Raw genomic sequence first — 19,503 nt, 5'->3', positions numbered from 1 at the left:
GGACAGAGCAGGGGTATCCTCTATGACACATGAGGAAAGAGTGTATGGCAGGTCAGGATTGAGAGAGAGAGAGAGAGAGAGGGGGGGGGAGAGAAAGCGAGAGTTATATGAAGAGATGGCAAGTGAGAGCAAAAGGTGTTGGCCAGAATGTCACACCTCCCTCATTCATTACGAATGACAGAGGAGAGAAAGAAAGGAAGAGGGGATACTGATCTTTCTATGCATTATTGACAAGGGAAGGAGTGCTGGAATGTGTGCAGGGGAGCGAGAGAAAGACGGGGGTTACAGCATGAGAGCATTTCTTTATGAATGACTAACAATCGACTAGCCTATTGCCTACCTCACAACTATTTTCACCCACACTTGTCAATATCATTCATCATCACCATTAGAATATAAGGAGAAAGGGCAAGTCACAAGTACACATAAGAGTGTTACTGGGACGGGATGTACCCTAAGCCAAAAACAACTGTATGAGTCACTGCCTCTCAGCACTGCTACCCATGGAGGACAGACAGGGGGACTCCACCATGCAGCATCCTTTCATGTCCACAAGCCTTTACATTTCCTAACAAACGGGAAGATTATTCAAGACACTAAAATACCAGTGGAGTTGCACCCATTGGAGTTAAGCACAGCATGAGGTTAGGACTAGGCTACATGTGTTGAAATCTAGGATAAATCTGTGCCAATGAGCATGTATCTTGATTAGCCTCATTCAAAAAAAATGCTGCCTGCAACAGATCGGTTGCTACATTTTTATTCACTCACACAAAATGTGTGTCAAGACAAACATCAGAAGCTAGTCCCGCTCCCATTACAAACCTTATGTAATTTTGGCACTTTTTATAGTACAGGAAGGAGGAGCAGTCAGTGATGAGAGGGAGAAAGAAAGAAATGGCAGAGAGCAGAATTTTTTTTTCTCAATGATGAAACGGACTGTGCTGCTGTGTGATTGGCCCATGCCTCCACCAATGGGAGGCCCAGCTCCATGGCAACAGGCTCTGTCACCAAGACTACTTTCTGTCGTACCGTACCCCCTTCCTGCCTGCCTGCCACACACACACACACACACACACACACACACACACACACACACACACACACCTCTCTTTTTAGGCTATATCACCCTGCTTCCTTCCCCAATTACCTGGCTCTGTGCATTTAAGGAGTTCAGCTCACACACAAAGAGAGATTAAGACATCAGGGTTTCGCACACTGGTTTATGTACAGATCAGGGTTTCACCGGACATTTGACAGGCCGCATTTTAATTTTACCGGACATTTATATGCATTGGGTGCGTAACCTGATTAGAGTGTCAACCCACTGTGCTCAGAATGACATTAACCCCTTTAGATTATGGTAATTCATATTAACAGGGCATAAAAGGTGATGCAACGATGTGCAGCCCTTTTTTTTACCGAATTCTCATGCGCACTTTGAAGATAGAATAACTATCCACATTTACAGTTGTGGGATGATAGATCCCACATTCATACAGCCAGTATGCCTAGGCTACAGCCCAAAAACAGTAAAAAGCAAAAGTCTGACATAACAGATCAGAACGTTTAGCTTAAAATGTTGATAAACGTATTTATTCACATTATAAACGCAGTAGGCCAAGTGCAAATGTTTGATCCACAAAGCACATGAGAACAGTTTCATGAGACAGATGTAAAATATCATTTCAACATGTAGAAAGAAGAGGGGATCTAATATGAAACAACTAGCGTGGGTTGCTAATATGACTAGGATTGTGCGTTTGGCTACTGGACAATGAAAGAAAGTTTATATCAAATAATTGGTCTGATTTGGGCTAGGCTACTTTGAGGCAAGGTAAGACATGCCTCAAAATATGAAGTTTTTTTTTAAAAATGCAGGTTTCAAACAATTAAGTATATGTTTTGAAAACGCATACTACCTCCAGCTCATTGCAAAGTGGTGTGTGACGTGCTGATGAAGCCTACCTTCCATTTGCCTATGCATTTAGTGTTTGGGATGCTGTAGCAGCAGCTCTCGTGCTGTCTGGCAGATTTCCCACTCAAAGGCCCCATCTGTACTCGTGTGATAAATAAGAAACAAATGAATATACTGAACACACAGGCCAATTTAATACCACTAAACTATGCAAATTAATCTATAGACTGATAAGCATGACCAGTCAAATGTGTCGACAGGCTGCTATTTCCATCAATTAATAGGCTAAAAAGCCTTTTCTTTTTCTCCCAGACAATTGGCTGGCACCAATTTCATTTATCGGCTTTTCTATTTAAAAAAAAGTATTTATTTATTTTGGGCCAAAACCTGGCTATTACCGGCTAACGTAAATCCTGGTACAGATGGTTGACTCCCTCACACACTCCGCTCTGTTATGTTCTGTGTTATGTTGGTGAATAAGCAGGCTGCAGCAGATCTGCTCCAAGTGAACCCTAAACTTAGCAGATTTGAGGAGCAGACAAACACAGAGAGAGGGAGAAGAAGTGAGGTCTGAAGAGCTAACTAGTAAACCTCGACAGATAGAGAGGTGAACTTCCTGTTCCGGGGTCCTGCACTCGCATATGGACAGCTAGTAGCCTACTCAGCCCAGCCTGAGCCCCACACATCATTAGGCCGATTCCCTACTTTCCACATACTGTGCCAACGTAGCCGAAAGCATTCACCAAATGTTTCATAAATACCTTATAGTTCTCCAAACATTGCCAGTTAAAACACATGGCCCTTATAATTTATCTCAAAGTTAGTTCATACAGTAGGCTTCAGTGTGTGGGGTCGGTGTGGAATTCGTTCCTTCCCTCCCTTTACACATCCTTCCATTCAGGGGTTGTCCAGGAATGCCTGAGCCAGACTGCAGCCCCCAGGGAAAGAGGGGATGATTTGAATGGACGACACCATCCAGCCAGCCAGGCACCATGCCACACCCTTACCATCCTCCTTCAATTTCTCAATCCATCCATCCAGCCAGGCCCCCTGCTACCTCCCCCTCAACCCCAGACATCCAACAATAGATAGGGCTACAGACTTGGGCAGCACACCTGTCCAGTAGGGCTTGGAATTGCCAGGGACCTCACAATATGATATCACGATAGGTGGCGATACGAGATGTACTGCAATACTAACGATTCTATATGTATTGTGACTCCATCGTCAAAACATACCGCTCACCATATGTCTGCTGCAGAGGGACAAAAGACAGCCTTGAGAAAATGAGTTGATCAGCCACAAACAAAAGTGCTGAAAACAAAATTGGCATCCTGATTTAAAAGATGGGGAACAAGCTACGCAGGAAAAATACTGGAGTTTTGGTGAAGGTACAGACAACTTGCGCAAAAAATAATATTGCGATATTGTCCATTCTGGAGAGAAACACGCCATATCGGCGCCAAACACCCCTCCCTTTATACTCCAGACATCTTCACACATATTGCCACATGCACTGCATATATTGTGGGCTACCAAAATAGGCAGAGGCCAACGTGCATCTGATTTGAAACAATTCACAGCCATTTTTATTTATTGATCCTCTGTGGCTAAGTCAATTTTGTGCACAAATTTGTTTACATCCCTGTTAGTGAGCATTTCCCCCTTGCCAAGATAATCCATCAACCTGACAGGTGTGGCATATCAAGAAGCTGATTCAACAGCATGCTAGTTACACAAGTGCTGCTATTGCTGGGGACAATAAAAAGCCATTAAAATGTGCAGTTGTGTCACAACAGGAATGTCCACCAGAGCTGGTACCAGATAATTGAATGTTAATTTCTCTTCCATAACCCATCTCTCAAAAGTCATTTTAGAGAATTTGGCAGTATGTCTAACCAGTCTCAAAAACCACAGACCACGTGTAACCACCCCAGCCCAGGACCTCCACACCTTGGCTTCTTCACCTGCGGGATCGTCAGACCAGCCAGCCGAAACGCGTAGCACGTGTCTAGGCAATGCAATTTGCGTGACAAAACAGTGATGGCCTCTATTAAAAAGGGGATACCATCAGCTTTCTAGGCCTATAATATTTATACCTCAACTTTCCTAATATTAAGCACATTGCTCATCATTACAACAGGAGTACAGCCTACCTGGCTGGCATGAAAATGAACCACTGAAAAAGTGTCCTTCATTTGCTATTTAAGTGCATAGATGACAATTTATTTTTCACCGACCACTATTTCGAGACAGGTGCATGATAATGGTCCATATTCAATCAAAACAAATTTCACACGTCATTTAGTATATGTAAAGACAAGATTAAATCAATAATAGCCTGATGGGTGACAATATTAGCCTCTCTTGTGAATTATATATTATCAATTGTGAATGATGCCCAGTGTAAGGCAAAGTACAATGCAAAAAAAATGTATTGACTTTTTGGAATCACAGTCCCTCACCTCATGTAGCCTAGCCCATAGGCCTATATGTTTTGATAAGGTTTATATCACAACTAGAGGTTGATCGATTAATCGGAATGGCCGATTAATTAGGGCCGATTTCAAGTTTTCATAACAATCGGTAATCTGAATTTTTGGACACTGATCATGGCCGATTACATTGCACTCCGCGAGGAGACAGCATGGCAGGCTGACTACCTGTTACGTGAGTGCAGCAAGGAACCAAGGTGCTAGCTAGCATTAAACGTATCTTATCAAAAAATCTATCTTAACATAATCACTAGTTAAATTAGTAATATCATCAACCATGTGTAGTTATCAAGCTTGTCCTGCGTTGCATATAATCGATGCGGTGCCTGTTAATTTATCATTGAATCATAGCCTACTTCGCCAAATGGGTGATTTAACAAGCGCATTCGCTTGTCGTTGCACCATTGTGTACCTAACCATAAACATAAACACCTTTCTTAAAATCAATACACAAGTGTATATATTTTTAAACCTGCATATTTAGTTAATATTGCCTGCTAACATGAATTTCTTTTAACTAGGGAAATTGTGTCACTTCTCTTGCATTCTCAATGCATTAACATCTGCAACAGAGTCAGGGTATTTGATTTATGCAGCAGTTTGGGCCACCCAGCTCGTTGAGAACTGTGTGAAGACTATTTCTTCCTAACCAAGACCGCCAACTTCGCCAAACGATGACTTAACAAAAGCGCATTTGTGGGGGAAAAAAAGTCACAATCGTTGCACGAATGTATCCAACCATAAACATCAATGCCTTAAAACCTTTTAGGGATAGGGGGCAGCATTTTCACCTTGGATGAATTGCGTGCCCATAGTGAACTGCCTCCTACTCTGTCCCTGATGCTAATATATGCATATTATTATTACTATTGGATAGAAAACACTCTGAAGTTTCTAAAACTGTTTGAATTATGTCTGTGAGTATAACAGAACTCATAGGGCAGGCAAACTTCCAAACAGGAAGTGGAAAGTCTGGGGTTGGTTGATTTTCAACTCATCGCCTATTCACATCCAAATAAGATATGGATCTGTTCGCACTTCCTACGCCTTCCACTAGATGTCAACAGTCAGTAGAACGTGGAATGAAGCCTCTAGTGTGATGTGGGACTGGATGGCAGCTATTTGAGTCACTGGTCTGGCAGAATGCCAGTTCCTGGTTACGCACAGTAGTCATTATATCGCCTTGCGTTCCATTACTCTGTAGACAAAAACGAATGCTCTGGTTGGAACGTTATTGGATATATGTGATAATAGCATCCTGAAGATTGATTCTCTACTTAGTTTGACCAGTTTATTCGACCTGGAATATAATTTTTTGAAGTTTTTGTCCGAGTTCGCCTGGACCAGTGCCAGCTTTTGAACATGTGAACTAGATGTGCTAGCAAAAGTAGCTAATTTGACACTAGTAATGGACATTATGGAACAAAACAACGATTTATTGCGGAACTAGGATTCCTTGCACTGCATTCTGATGAAAGATTATCAAAGGTAAGGGAATATTTATGATGTAATTTCTGTTGACTCCAACTTGGCGGAGAAATATATTTACTTCTGAGCGCCGTCTCAGATTATTGCATGGTATGCATTTTTCGTAACGTTTAAAAAAAAAAAAAATCTAACACAGCGGCTGCATTAACAACCAGTGTATCTTTAATTATATGTAAAACATGTATCTTTCGTCAAAGTTTATGATGAGTATTTGTTATTTGACGTGGCTCTCTGTAATTACTCCGGATATTTTGGAGGCATTTCTGAACATGGCGCCAATGTAAACCGAGATTTGTGGATATAAATATGCATATTATCGAGAGAAAAAAAACAAATGTATTGTGTAACATGAAGTCATACGAGTGTCATCTGATGAAGATTATCAAAGGTTAGTGATTCATTTTATCTCTAATTCTGCATTTGTTACCATCTTTGGCTGGGAAAAATGGCTGTGTTTTTTTAACGTAAATATATGTTGTGTTTTCGCTGTAAAACATTTTAAAAATTGGACACGATGGGTAGATTAACAAGATGTGTATCTTTCATTTGCTGTATTGGACTTGTTAATGTGTGAAAGTTAACGTCTGGGACCTGTTGGATCGGAGGGTGAGAGCTAGGGCCATTCCCCCTAGAAATGTCTGGGAACTTGCAGGTGCCTTGGCGGAAGAGTGGGGTAACATCTCACAGCAAGAACTGGCAAATCTAGTGCAGTCCATGAGGAGGAGATGAACTGCAGTACTTAATGCAGCTGGTGGCCACTCCAGATACTGACTGTTACTTTTGATTTTGATCCCCCTTTTGTTCAGGGACCAAAAAAACAGAAATTCCATTTCTGTTAGTCACATGTCTGTGGAACTTGTTCAGTTTAAGTATCAGTTATGTTCATACAAATATTTACACACGTTAAGTTTGCTAAAAAATAAGAGGACGTTTCTTTTTTTGCTGAGTTTACTAAAGTTACATTAATAACTAAGGCATATAGGAGTACCTATTTCTTTGTTAACCCCTGAACACAGAATAGCCACATGTGCTCACTCCCTCAAATCGTTTGGAGAAAATATCCTCTCTTTTATTCAGCTTTGTTCAATTGTATTCGTCATACTATAACATAATATACAATAATGCCACGTAATTCTAACCAAATCTTGTCTGCTAAATTAACTAGTATAGCTCACAGCCATATAGTATAGCCAGATCAGGACAAAACATAAGGACAAAGCAGAGTATGCTATTCTATTCTTCTAAAATAGACTACATTTTCTTATCATGTTTCTTTAGACCTGTCTAAAATAAATAATGGATTTATTGTGAAGGTGTAGGCTATATTATTTATTAAACTTTTTAAATGTAGATGTTCTAAAAAAGGTCTACATCAGTGCTTTTGTAGGCTATGCGCGGAAGACAGGAGATGCTAATTGTGTTTGTTAATTAACGGTCAATTACCGTGAGACCAAGTTATTCGCTTGACAATCACCGGCTGATTACATTTTGTGACCGCCACAGCTCTACTTCAGAGTTCCAAATTGCTTCTGGAAGAAGTAAAGTCCGCACAATAACTGTTTGACAGCAGCTTCATGAAATGGGTTTCCATGGCCTAGCAGACGCACACGCGCCTAAAATCACCATGCGCAATGCCAAGCGTCGGCTGGAGTAGTATAAAGCTAGCAGTCATTGGAGCAGTGGAAACGTGTTCTCTGGAGTGATGAATCACCCTTCACCTGGCAGTCCAACGGACAAATCTGGGTTTGGCGGATGCCAGGAGAACGCTACCAGCCACGATGCATACTGCCAACTGTAAAGTTTGGTGGAGGAGGAATAATGGTTTGGGCTAGGCCCCTTAAATCCAGTAACGGGAAATCTTAACGCTACACCATACAAAAGGACATTCTAGACAATTCTGTGCTTTTAACTTTGTGGAAGACCCTTTCCTGTTTCAGCATGACAATGCCCCCGAGCACAAATCGAGACCCATACAGAAATAGTTTGTCGAGATCGGTGCGGAAGAACTTGACTGGCCTGCACAGAGCCCTGAACTCAACCCCATCGAACACCTTTGGGATGAACTGGAACGCCGACTGCAAGCCAGGCCTTATCTCCCAACATCAGTGCCCGACCTCACTAATGCTTGTGGCTGAATGGCAGCAAGTCCCGGCAGCAATCTTCCAACATCTAGTGGAAAGCATTCCCAGAATAGCAGAGGCTGTTACAGCACAAAATGGGGGACCAACTCCATATTAATGCCCATGATTTTGGAATGAAATGTTAGTTGAATTTTGGTCATGTAGTGCATTTTTATTCAGTGTACTTTAAAGAACTAGTAAAATGCCTAGCTAAATAGGATAACTAAAGACAGTACGTTGAGCAGAGATAACATTGTCTGGCTGGCTGCCACTCCCCCTAAGGAGAGATGAGATGACATTAAAAATAATAAAGCCATCAAATAAAAACTAAGTAATATACACAACTGAAATATTATAGTATTTTTCATTTGATGTCTAAACAATGTGGACCCTGACAGAGTAAATGGAATATTTTTGGCAAATTAATGAATGTTCACTATTTGGGGGTTTTGAATTAAAAAGGTGTAAAATCATTTCAATGTACATTTTTCATAACGCACATTTAAAATGTTATCAAAACCAAAATGGAAAACAACGAGTATTATCTAACAGAAACAACCTCAAAAAACACTAACCGCTCAGCACTAGCCCATAGATAAACCTGTAGGTTCTTCAGCCACTCCTTTTACTCCCTTCCCACCAGCCTAGCCCTATGCCCCCTGGAGAATCAACCCTATCAGAATTCGCAATGTAAGAGATGGGAATATATATATTGAACAAAAATATAAACACAACATGCAACATTTAAAGATTTTATTGAGTTTATAGTAGAAAATCTGAATTTAAATAAAAATAAATAGGCCCTAATCTATGGACTTCACATGACTGAGCAGGGGCGCAGCCAAGGGTGGGCACCCACATGGGAGCAAGGCCCAACCAATCAGAATTAGTTTTTACCCATAAAAATGGCTCTTACAGACAGAAACAATCCTAAATTGCATCAGCAGTCAGGGAGGCTGGTCTCACTGTAGTTGAAGAAGCTGGATGTGTAGGTCCTGGGATAGCGTGGTTACACGTGAGCGGTGGTTGCGAGGCCGGTTGGACGTAATGCCAAATTCCCTAAAATGAGGTTGTAGGCGTGTTATGGTAGAGAAATGAACATTCAATTCTCAAGCAGCAAAAGCTCAGATGAACATTCCTGCAGTCAGCATGCCAATTGCATGCTCCCTCAAACTTGAGACATGTGTGGCATTGTGTATGACAATGACCGGCTGACAACATTTCATTACTGCCACAGCTCTCGACAGGCACACCAGTTTGGGTCAAGAACTGCAACGCTGCTGGATTTTTCACACTCAACAGTTTCCTGTGTATATCAAGAAGGGTCCACCACCCAAAGGACATCCAGCCAACTCAAAGCATATGAGTCAACACGGGCCAGTATCCCTGTGGAACACTTGACACCTTGTGAATTCCATTCCCAGAGAAATTGAGGCTTTGCCTTCAGAACAGCCAGAATTCTTCTGGGCATGGAAATGCTCAATTGGTATCAAGGGACCAAACATGTGACAGGAAAACATTCCCCACACCATAACACCACCAGCCTGTACCGTTGACACCAAGCAGGAAGGGGCCATGGACTTATGCTGCTTACGCCAAATCCTGATGGCCATCTGCATGATGCAAAAGGAACCGGGATTCACCGATTTTTGCGCTCCTCAGTTGTCCATTGTTGGTGATCGCGTGCCCACTGGAGCCACCTTTTCTTGTTTTTATCTGATAGGAGTGGAACCCGGTGTGGTCGTCGGCTGCAATAGCCCATCCGTGACAAAAAAACGACATCATGTGCCTTCAAGATCATTTTTGGTAGGCAAACAGGGTTCGTTCGGTCATTAAAATCCTGGAAATGTCAAGGTGTGTGCATTACCTGCATGTGTGCCAGTGGGCTCGAGGAGAGAGCAGCAGGAGAGCAGCAGCAGTAACATTGCAGCAGTATTCTTATAAATTAAAGGATAGTCTACTACATAACCTATTTAAAACATTGTGTAGCTGGGCTGGCTATGTTGGTACTTAACTATTTACCTAATAGTATGTATTAATGTCATTGTTATGTCTGATAAAACTCTCCATCGGCACTCGTGAATAACCGCAAATGGCTAACACGCAGTTGATGAACTGATGCGCGTTAATTATACAATCCTATATATTTTGGTTGTAAAACTCTCAATATGAGAAAAATTGACACCGTTGGAAAACTGGGATTTCCCTCTATTCAACATTGGCCATGTCTTGATAACGACCATACAGTCCCCCTTTTGGCCCATGGTGTTACAGACAATTCTTTTTAAGTGACTTTAGCTTTCGGAGACGTAAAAAATACAAATTAAATCTGGCATACTTGCAACCATTTTACTCTAATGTGCGAGTAAATATTTTGATGTGTGACCTGGAATGTAAATTAGGAGCACCAGTGCACCTAGAATTAAGGATTCTAGCTTTATTACGTCAAAATCTTTTCAAATCAATAGCAGCTTAATAGCCTCTGATATTGACATCTAAAACCTAGGCAACACCTTATTTAATCCATACTATCTGATACACACCCATCAACATATCTCCCATGTTTCACCAGAGATAGATTTGCTAAACACTCTCCACATTAGATAGAAACAGACAGTAACACAAAGTGACAGTCACAAAAACCATCTGCTGACAAAGAAGCCTCGGGAAAATGGCTATAGTATAAAGAGGCGAGACCAAGCATTACGGGGTAAAGAAGGCAGATTTTCATTCACCTGAAAGAGCAAATGAGACAGAAAGAGAAACGAGAGAGAGAGAGAGCAATTGGTGTGAGGGAGGAGAGAAGACACTATGCTATAAATAGCAGATTTTTTTATTCAAGAGGATTTTGCTGCTGCGCTCTCTTTCTCAGTCTCTGGGAGGATCTCAATTGCATACTCTCTCCTCACCTCCTTCTCAAAACCCATTGTAGGAGAAGGTCAGAGGGGAGGGACCTCTGGCTTTCTCATCCAATGGGTTTTGAGAGAAGGAGGCGAGGAGAAAGGATGCGGGGAGTGTGCAATTGAGATTCTCCCCCTCTCTCGCAAGCGCTCTTCTCTCTCTCGCCGTCTCCCTCTAGCAAACACTCTTTTCTCCCTCCATCTCCTACCCACCTTCTTTTCTTCTGTCACCTGCATCTACTTTCTCCCCATCTCTCCACCCCACTCTCTGTTCATAGCACATTATGTTCTGTGTTAGTCTTAACGGTTAACCAGATGTTCCCACCCAATGTTTTGTAAGAATCATCTATTTGCTGTCACATATAGCTACATATAGTACACATCTCCATGGATAGCAGGCTTCTTATTAACAAATTCTGTCTGTGCCCCCCCTCCCCCTCTTCTCTGCGTAGATGCACAAACAAACTAAGCCACCAACGGGGTGACCTCGCTCCCACTCCCTTCCTCCCCACTTCTTTCACTCCCTGTCTCCATCTCTCCTGGCTCAGTCTCTGTTATCCCTCCCTCTACTACCTCCCTTCCGTCCTCTCTGCTCCATGACAGGTTCCAAAGTGACGGACCCTTCCTGTCAACTCTCTACCCCTGCCCCGGCCTCCCCTCTCCTCCGCCTACAGGCCAACACAGTAGCAGGGAATTCCTCATTACCTCAGCACTGTCTTCACCAAAGTGTGTGTTCTCACACTAGTCAACCCACACACTAGCACAATATATAAAGCCATAATTATGCAGCATAGCCTACATGCACCACTAATAAAATGGAACAGTCCATAGACATAGTTAGATAGTCTGTGATTTCATTAACATCACAATTAAAACCAGTACATCCAAACCATCTAAAAACCAATGCAGGTGAACAGATTACAGAAGGGTAAATAGATTGATTATAAAACCGTAGTTATGGGGACAAATGGAAAGTTACATACCGGAATATTATTTTAATGAAATCTTATCGTTTTGACAACATCGCAATAATATTTTTTGCGCTAGTTGGCTGTATCTGCACCAACATTTTCCAAAATAGCTTTTTAAAATAGGGAGCCCATTTGTTTTCAGCACTTTTATTTCCTTGACTGATCAAAACTTGCTTTCTAATGTTCTCATCTCCCTGCAGCAGACACATGGTGAGCAATATGTTTGGAACATCGAATCACAATGAAGTCACAGAATCAAAAATACATAACCGGTACCTAAGTATCATGATAATATCGTATTGTGAGGTGCCTGGCAATTCACAGCCCTATAAAACTGTACTTTATAGAATTCTAAGAATTCTTTATAGAATTCTATTCTAAGCTCCAGATAGATGTCAGCTACCGTAGAGCCAGGCAGGAAGCTAAATCATACTTTAGCAACGTTACAAAAGACAGGACACGAACAGAGACCGATAAGAGGCGATAAGCTAAGGCAATCCACCGAATAATAGTTTGAAGTTTAACTTTGACACATCCGGCGTAACTGGTAAATGTGAATAATACAAAACACAGTGGCGCACACGCAAACACACATCGCTTGCTTACTGTGTTTAGAGATTTGCAGCTCCCATGCAGAGGTTTTGCAGGATGAATGATCGGGTGGAACGACAGGCTACAACATATCGCTACGCTAGCAGATCGCTGACATCACTTTAGTCTCAATAAAAACTGACTGTATCCGAGGAGAATCCATCTGTCCCCCACGGTCATCTAGCCTAAAGCTTATTTTATGGTCTGGGAGCACTCACGGTCTTGTCTGTCCTCTCCATCTGTTCTAGCTAGCTGTACATGGTCGGAGCTATTCTATGTCGAGGGTTTTGTAAACGAGGAAGGAAGGACCCCTCTTTTGACTGCCCCTTTTTCTGAATGAAGTGTACAAGCACAGAGACGGTGAGCGAGAGAGCGAGCAAGCACTCTCCTCTCACTATATCATGTGCACACTGCTCTGCCTTACTCTACTCCTTCACCAACCCTCCCTTCCTCGCACTCCCTTTCTCTCTCAGTAACAATATAATTGTGCTGACAGGCAGCCCAGGGCTAGTGAGGAAACCCAGCTGTTTAAAGGACTGTGTCACTGGGGGAGCAGCACGATGGCAAGACACACTTCAATGACGAGAAACGGACAATGAAATGTTCCTTCCTCCATTCACCCACTCAAGGTTTGCATTGCATCCCTCCTTGCTGTATAGGAAGCCACATATAACCTAGATCCACAAGAGCAAGCCATGTGACCATCTCTAACCATCAAGTACAACCAACAGCGCTAGATTCTCTGCTACACTAGTCTCATTCAGTGCCCTTGGGTTTGGATGAAAAACAAACTGGTGTTGGTAGGAGAAATGCACTGCAGGGGTATGGATGGGCATAAAGAAGAAAAAAAAAGAAAAGATTGCAAGAAAGAGCTCATTAGCAGGGGGAAAAGATCATTCCCTAGACAGGATGAATGGATTTGAATCATCTTCCTTAGTTCTCCCTGCAACAAGCCCTCACTGCAGCACAGAATGTGTAAAGGCAGTCAAAAGTTCAGCAGCATCAGAAAGAGAGAGGCTGGATTGGACTTGAAAAGGGTCAGATGAACAGCAGGATTGGGGTCAATTCAGAAAATTGGAATTTCAGTTTACCTTGAGAAATAATCAGACCGATGCACTGAATTAAGTGTGCACAAAAAAAAAAAATCATAGAACATACACATTTTTTGACAGTGAAGATAACAGTTGTACATTTTGCTCTACACTCCAGTATTTTGGATTTGAAATTAAATGTTTCACCGGAATTACGGGACCAGTAGCGGTGCGAAAGGGCTGGGTTGAGATTATAAACAAGAGGTGGGTGTGTCGAGGCTTGCCCCCTCACTGGCAAATCAGAACATGTGGTTGCTCCATGTTGCGTATTTATGGTCTATCATCCCATTTCGTTCTCAAATCTGTTAGTCCGTAATAACCTAGTTCATTAAATGTCCCGCATTTGCTTAATATTTTGAACATGTTTGCAGTCCACATTGTTCTAATTGCATTGCTCCAATATGGAAAAAAAATGGTTAAAACACAGGCTACAGCATTCACACTGGCCTAATTGCAAATTATCAATTGCAAATTGCTGTCTGGACATGAACTTGCCAACGTAGTCAATAAGCAAGATTCAATTCATCAGGCTATTGATAAGACCTAAAAAGACAGTATAATTCTAATAAAAACAAAACTTGTTTTAAATAGGCTGTCTAAATACAGTTATAAAGCAACATATTTGCTCCCCGTGGGCGCATAATAATAAGGACAAGGCAACAAACCGGAGGGTTTTACACACATCCAAACTGTTCATAGGAGCTGGATAAATATCCAATATGAAGAGAAAGGGAAGGAATGTCCACTTAACATTATACTGAATGCAGGGACCATCTTACAGATGACATTTGCACTTCTCAGAAATAGCTGGCGAAATTGCACCGCATTTTAAACCATATAACCTACCGTTCAAAACGTTTGTGTTCACTTAGAAATGTCCACGTTTTTGAAAGAAAAACTTTTTTTTTTGTCCATTAACATCAAATTGATCAGAAATACAGTGTAGACATTGTTGTAAATGACTATTATAGCTGGAAACGGCAGATTATTTTATGGAAAATACTACATAGTAGGCGTACAGAGGCCCATTACCAACAACCATCACTCCTGTGTTCCAATGGCACGTTGTGTTAGCTAATCCAAGTTCATCATTATAACAAGTTTATCATTATAAAAGGCTAGTTGATCATTTCAAAAACCCTTCTGCAATTATGTTAGCACAGCTGAAAACTGTTGTTCTGATTAAAGAAGCAATAAATCTGGCCTTCTTCAGACTAGTTGAGTATCTGGGGCATCAGCATTTGTGGGTTCGATTACAGGCTCAAAATGGCCAGAAACAAAGACCTTTCTTCTGAAACTCGTCAGTCTACTGTTGTTCTGAGAAATTAAGGCTATTCCATGCGAGAAAGTGCCAAAAAAACTGAAGATCTCGCAGAACGCTGTGTACTACTCCCTTCACAGAAAAGCACAAACGGGCTCTAAACAGAATAGAAAGAGTGGGAGGCCCCAGTGCACAACTGAGCAAGAGGACAAGTACATTTGTGTCTAGTTTGAGAAACAGACGCCTCAAGTCCTCAACTGGAAGCTTCATTAAATAGTACGAGCAAAACACCAATCTCAACAGTGGAGAGGCAACTCTGGGATGCTGGCCTTCTAGGCAAAGTTCCTCTGTCCAGTGTCTGTGTTCTTTTGCCCATCTTAGTCTTTTATATTTATTGGCCAGTCGGAGATATGGCTTTTTCTTTGCATCTCCGCCTATATGGCTAGCAGTCACAAGTAAACTAGCTAACAAAAAAGCAAGGTCGTTTTTTGCAAAAACGATGCATGGCCATCATATTTCTAATGTTGATCATTGACTGAAAAACAGCTTCTATCTCAAGGCCATCAGACTGTTAAACAGCCACCACTAACATTGAGTGGCTACTGCCAACACACTGTCAATGACAATGACTCTACTCCAGCCACTTTAATCATGGGAATTGATGGGAAATGTAAATATATCACGAGCCACTTTAAACAATGCTACCTTATATAATGTTACTTACCCTACATTATTCATCTCATATGCATACGTTGATACTGTACTCTATATCATCGACTGCATCCTTATGTAATACATGTATCACTAGCCACTAACTATGCCACTTGGTTTACATACTCATCTCATATGTATATACTGTACTCAATATCATCTACTGTATCTTGCCTATGCTGCTCTGTACCATCACTCATTCATATATCCTTATGTACATATTCTTTATCCCCTTACACTGTGTATAAGACAGTAGTTTTTTTGGAATTGTTAGTTAGATTACTTGTTCGTTATTACTGCATTGTCGGAACTAGAAGCACAAGCATTTCGCTACACTCGCATTAACATCTGCTAACCATGTGTATGTGACAAATAAAATTTGATTTGATTTGATTTGAAAGAATGTAACACAAATGCTACATTACACAAATGCTACATTAACCGTTTTGCAATTTAACTTGCTACCAGAGAAAAACTACAATGGAGGAAAGTACCAGAGAAAAGTACCCTTTTCTAAGTACACATCATTCAGAGCGCTGTCTGGTGATCCAATGATGTGAGCAAAGACAGGCCTAATTTCATGCTTCAGTTGCACTTTTACATACATGATCTGGAGCAAAATCCTTTGAGCATGAACAGAGTTTACAAATAAGAAGGATTTTAGATCTGCATTTACAAAAAGCAGCAAGATATTTTCGTTACTTTTCTGTGTGAAAAATGCAGAATCCTGACCCCTGACATCAAGCGTGTGACTCTACACATTTTTGGGATGCATTTACAGTTTGTTTTGGTTGTGCTTCAGTGAGAAAGAGGAACAAAGATCATACACCTGGTTGTTGGCAAAGGGGAGAGGTTAGCTTTTTTGGGGGGGGGGCATTTGTTCCTCTAACTTTCTCACTCATCATTATTCACAATTCATTAAAACCAGTTAAGCATTAGGGGGCCCTATTAAAATTTTGGGATGAAAAACGTTCCCGTTTTAAACAAGATATTTTGTCACGAAAAGATGCTCGACTATGCATATAATTGACAGATTTGGATAGAAAACACTCTTACGTTTCCAAAACTGCAAAGATATTGTCTGTGAGTGCAACAGAACTGGTGTTACAGGCGAAACCCAGATAAAAATCCAACCAGGAAGTGCCGCATTTTTTTAAACCGCCTCATGCCAATGATTCTTTATATGGCTGTGAATGAGCTACGAATGAGCTTACGTTTCCACGTATTCCCCAAGGTGTCTACAGCATTGTGACGTCTTTTTATGCATTTCCAATGAAGAATAGCCGTAAGGGACCATATATAGCAAGTGGTCACATGGTGTCTCCCGCAGAAAATCTTGCGTAAAATACTGAGGTAGCCATTTTTCCAATCACTTCTTATGAGAAACCAATTGCCTCGACGGATATATTATCGAATATATATGTTAAAAACACCTTGAGGATGGATCCTAAACAATGTTTGCCGTGTTTCTGTCGATATTATGGAGTTAATTTTGAAAAAAGTTTGGCGTTGTAGTGGTAGCATTTTCCGGTCGATTTCTCAGCCAAGCATGATGAACAAACGGGAGCTATTTCGCCTACAAAAATAATATTTTTGGAAAAAATGAACATTTGCTATCTAACTCAGAGTCTGAGTGAAAGCATCCAACGTTCTTCAAAAGGTAAATGATTTCATTTGGTTGCTTTTCTTATTTTTGTTAAAATGTTGCCCTCTGCCAGCAGAGCCTAGCATAGCATTATGCCATGATAAACTTACACAAATGCTTGTCTAGCGTTGGCTGTAACGCATATTTTGAAAATCTGAGATGACAGTGTTGTCAACAAAAGGCTAAGCTTGTGTTTGAATATATTTATTTTATTTTATTTGCGATTTTCATGAATAGGAAAAGTTTCTAGGGGTATTTATGTCCGCTGCGTTATGCTAATTCGTTTGAGGCTATGATTACGATCCCGGATCCGGGATTGCTAGTTTCAAGAGGTTTTAATGATACTCCATAATCATGGTAGCATCCACATGGATGTAGTGTGGAAAAAGATCCCATTCTTATTTACAATAAAAAGTGACTCCAAATGACAACACATTAATTATTCTGTTCCTATTGGGCAAAACAATCTGAAACAACCAAAAGTAACTGCAAAGGCATCCAACAAGTTTGTAGAGTCACAAGCTTGATGTAGTCATTGCGTGCTAGGAATATGCGACCAAATACTAAACGCTTGACTACTTTGATACAGTAAGTGGATTTGTCCAAATACTTATGTGGAAGAATATATACATACAAAGTGCTAAAACAGATATGAAAATAATGCGATGGAAAATGTTGTGTTTGTACTTTTCCTAATAACCAATTTCTGTGTTCATGCAAGTGACTGACTGAACGTGCCTGGGAGGAATACTCACTATCAGTAGGTTTCAAATTTGGTATTAAGCCCAGATCTTTGTTTTGAGAATGGAAAGGTATCTCTCAGTTTCAAGGTCTCAGCTTGGAGAGGAGAATCCTCGTGAGGCATTGGTCTGTCACATGCATGAACCAGTATTGGTCGGTTACATGCATGAACCAAACAATAATGATGAATTAAGAACGATGAATCATGCAAATATAACTTGTGTGTGTAAGCAGTATATAAAAGAGAACAGGACTGCCCCGGGGGAGCTCACTTCAGACTGGTACTTTATGCATTTAAGTTTGACTGTGACCTCTCCAGCTTGTTGTTAATAAACAATGATTCATTTAAGATTGAGTGCCCCTGTGTAGAATTTATACGACAATACACTAATAAAAGCTTCCCACAATAAGATGGGTGAATTTTGGCACATTCCTCCTGACAGAGCTGGTGTACCTGAGTCAGGTTTGTAGGCCTCCTTGCACGCACACGCTTTTTCAGGTCTGCCCACACATTTTCTATGGGATTGAGGTCAGGGTTTGTGATGGCCACTCCAATACCTTGACTTTGTTGTCCTTAAGCCCTTTTGCCACAACTTTGGAAGTATGTTTGGGGTCATTGTCCATTTGAAAGACCGATTTGTGACCAAGCTTTAACTTCCTGACTGATGTCTTGAGATGTTGCTTCAATATATCCACATAATTCTCCTACCTCATGATCACATCTATTTTAAGTGCACCAGTCCCTCCTGCAGCAAAGCACCCACAAAACATGATGCTGCCACCCCCGTGCTTCACAGTTGGGATGGTGTTCTTCAGCTTGCAAGCCTCCCCCTTTTTCCTCCAAACATAACGATGGTCATTATGGCCAAACAGTTATATTTGTGTTTCATCAGACCAGGGGACATTTTTCCAAAAAGTACGATCTTTGTCCCCATGTGCAGTTGCAAACTGTAGTCTGCCTTCTTTAGGGCAGTTTTGGAGCAGTGGCTTCTTCCTTGCTGAGCAGCCTTTCAGGTTATGTCAATATAGGACTTGTTTTACTGTGGATACATATACTTTTGTACCTGTTTCCTCCAGCATCTTCACAAGGTCCTTTGCGCTCCTGAGCGGTATGACGGCTACGTGGTCCCATGGTGATTATACTTCCGTACTATTGTTAGTACAGATGAACGTGGTACCTTCAGGCATTTGGAAATTGCTCCCAAGGATGAACCAGACTTTTAGAGGTCTACAAGTTCTTGGCTGATTTTTTTTATTTTCCCATGATGTCATGCAAATAGGCATTTGAAGGTAGGCCTTGAAATATATCCACAGGTACACCTGAAATAATCATCTGTAAACAATTGTTGTAAATATTACTCGTGTCATGCACAAAGTAGATGTCCTAACTGACTTGCCAAAAGTATAGTTTGATAAGAAATTTGTGGAGTGGTTCAAAAACTAGTTTTAATGACTCCAACCTAAGTGTATGTAAACTTCAACTGTATGTACAGTGGCTTGCGAAAGTACTCAACCCCCTTGACATTTCACATCCTTAAAATAATGTGTTGATCCTAACTGACCTCAGACAG

The 19,503-nt window shown here is 41.1% G+C and overlaps 1 protein-coding gene across 12 annotated transcripts in view; it reads right to left on the bottom strand.

Moving 5' to 3' along the window:
- Positions 1-19,503, bottom strand: part of LOC112255228 (R3H domain-containing protein 2) — a 74,007-nt gene that overhangs the window by 38,530 nt on the left and 15,974 nt on the right. The window contains exon 2 of one of the 12 annotated variants that reach the window (XM_042324186.1): positions 1,969-2,055. The exons of 10 other annotated variants lie outside the window; for them this stretch is intronic. The gene's annotated coding sequence lies outside the window, so the exon portion shown is untranslated. Of the gene's footprint in view, positions 1-1,968; positions 2,056-12,498; positions 12,813-19,503 lie in introns of those variants that run through there. One more of the 12 variants, XM_042324190.1, reaches the window with a different exon arrangement.

Source organism: Oncorhynchus tshawytscha, linkage group LG07 (assembly GCF_018296145.1).
Source record: "Oncorhynchus tshawytscha isolate Ot180627B linkage group LG07, Otsh_v2.0, whole genome shotgun sequence".
Taxonomy (NCBI): Eukaryota; Metazoa; Chordata; class Actinopteri; order Salmoniformes; family Salmonidae; genus Oncorhynchus; species Oncorhynchus tshawytscha.
This window is presented reverse-complemented; position numbering and strand designations above follow the sequence as displayed.